This window comes from Sciurus vulgaris (assembly GCF_902686455.1).
Source record: "Sciurus vulgaris genome assembly, chromosome: 13".
Taxonomy (NCBI): Eukaryota; Metazoa; Chordata; class Mammalia; order Rodentia; family Sciuridae; genus Sciurus; species Sciurus vulgaris.
Window position 1 is genome coordinate 31,414,710 of NC_136474.1, and position 2,654 is coordinate 31,417,363.

The 2,654-nt window shown below is 33.6% G+C and overlaps 1 pseudogene across 1 annotated transcript; it reads right to left on the bottom strand.

Annotated features, from left to right (window-relative positions):
• Positions 1-660: 660 nt before the first annotated feature.
• LOC306643098 (ankyrin repeat, SAM and basic leucine zipper domain-containing protein 1-like) lies at positions 661-1,667 on the bottom strand (annotated as a pseudogene). The gene is made up of 2 exons: positions 1,227-1,667; positions 661-1,074 (listed from the first exon to the last, which is right to left on the bottom strand). The product of its transcript is annotated as an ankyrin repeat, SAM and basic leucine zipper domain-containing protein 1-like (transcript).
• Between the last annotated feature and the right edge of the window lie 987 nt (positions 1,668-2,654).

The window sequence follows — 2,654 nt, forward strand, 5'->3', positions numbered from 1 at the left end:
TGTGTAAAAATTTTTGTCAAATTCCACTTTCAGAATATCCCTCAGAATGTTATACCTATGTTCGGTTATATTTCAGAAATACTTTACATGGAAAATTCTAATGTACTTTATGCTTTTCACACTATTCTGATTTTCTGCTTTTGTATTTTACATCTGGAATATTTTTCCTATGTACTTAATCCACAATTACAAACTTTTACATTCTACCTTCGTCCTTTGCATTTTATGAAATGTTTTCAAAATCAATAATTTCCTAAAAATATAACTCAAAAAATGCAGCAAAAGTCCTTATTTTGTAGTAATAGAAGGGGTAAATAAGAACTAATGAATTATGAATTCTTTACAAAGTCTCTAAGATTATCTTTGATGAACAGACTTTAAAATAAAAGAATATTAGATGAAACTTTTATTTTGAATGTGATTTAGTTGAATGTTCAAACTAAAAGATTAGGTATAATTTACTGCTTGATCAAAATTAACAAAATATAATAGACTATATTTACAACTCAAATTGAAAAATCACTTTCTAAACAAAAATTCTCTGCTTTATATTATCATAATTTTCCTATGGATTATAGGCAAAGAATGAAATGATATTGTACCACAGATGGTTATTGAAAGCAATATGAGGATGATTTGAATAAGATGTACATACATAATTTAAAAACAAATATTAGGGTTTTTTCTCTGAAATTTTAGCTTGCAAATGAAATGAATCAGCCCAAATCCACATATTGTAATAACTGTCCTCTTCAACATTCTACTCTTCCATGTAGATACTTCTTCCATTAATGGTATACGAGTTGGATCATTTTCCCATTCATTTTGCAGCTGCTGAATTAAGTCTTTTAGTTTGCAAACATCTTCACTCAGATCTTCAACATTACTAACAAGTTCTTCATAAACTGAAGTAAAATTCTGGGAAGAAGCCCATTCCAGGACTATCTTATGAGGATTTACAGGTAATTCAGTAATGATATTCTTTACAACTGTTATTAAATGGACACACTGTGTGTTTAATTTCAGAAGGAAGTTGAGGAACTCATCACCATAGCTTTTTGATCCCGCACAAGCCTAATCTTGAGCCAAATGTTTCCATATCTCTAGAATGGTGACAACAGGACTTTCAGAAGGACTGCAGGAGGCAATATAAAGCATTTGTCTTCCAAACAGCTGGCATTCAAGCAGACTTAATTATGGTAATGACTGATTTCCAACTTTGCCACTTCAGGTAACTCTCCAAAATTTATCTCTTCTACTTCTGGTTCTTTAACAGCAGCCAGAATTTTCTGCTGATCTTTATTGGTAATCCCAAACTTTGCAAATTCATCTTTTTTCATGGTCAAAAGGTGTCTTAAAGCTATAGCCCTTTCCTTTAGTAAGTCTGTCATATGTTCCAGTCCAAGACCATGTAAAAATATTTCCAGATCCCCAAATGCTGTGTATGAACCAAATACTTTTCCTTTATCAGAATCTGCTGTCAATTGTTTACAAATAGCCTCTTCTTTAGTTAGCTCTTGAACCTTTCCTTCCAATGGATTTAAAGTCAAAGAAAGAAAGTTGAAGATCTCACAAGCACAAGGCCCTGGGTTCAATCCTCAGCACTCAAGATGTTTGTTTCTTTTTGCAATCTCACTTGGTGTCTTTCCATCTTTGGTTTGTAGCATTTTATTAGCTCCAAGCTCAAGCAACTTCAAAACTACATTTTTATGACCTTGACATGCTGCCCATGTTAAAGCCAGAATCCAGGAGCTCCTCCACTAAGGAAGTATCTCAAGTGGTCAATGCCTTCTTAAACGTTTCATTCTTTTCTTCTGTAGGCAACGGCCTTTTTAATTTCTAAAGAAAGGCAGAAAGTTTAACTCCGTGTTAATTGTGTTTCCATTCCCAGGTCAGGAAACAGTGGCATCTGATGAGGACACAGCTGTCAGGTCTCTCATTTATTTTTAATACATTTTTTTTCTTAAATATTTTTGATGATTGCCATTCTGACTGGGTGAGATGGAATATCAGTGTAGTTTTGATTGGCATTTCCCTGATGCTAAATTTGTTGAATTTTTTTCATATAATTATTGTCCATTTGTACTTCTTTTGAGAAGTATCTGTTCAGTTCATTTGCCCATTTATTGATTGGGTTGTTTGATTTTCTGATGTTAAATTTTTCGAGCTCTCTCTATATTCTGGATATTCTTTGTTTAAGAGTGGCAGTCAAAGATTTTTTTTTTCCCTTCTGGAGTCTGTCTGTGGAAATTGCTTCCTTGGCTATACAGAAACTTTTTAAATCAGTGCATTCTGATTAGTTGACTTTTGCTTTTATTGCCTGAGCAAAGACTGGAGTTCTGTTTGGGAGGTCATTGCCTGTTCCAATGTCTTGAAGTATTTTCCCTATTTTTTCTAGTCATTCCAAAGTTTCAGGTATTTTGTTAAGGTTTTGATCAATTTGGAGTTGACAGGTGAAAGATAGGATCTAGTTTCCATCTTCTACATATGGATATTTAGTTTTCCCAGCATTGTTTGTTAAAGGGGCTGTCTTTTCTCCAGCACGTGCTTTTGCCACCTTTGTCAAGAATCAGATGGCTGTAGTTGTGTAGGTTAGTTTCTATGTCATCTGTTCTGCTCCATTGGTCTACATCTGCTTTTATGCTTGGACCATG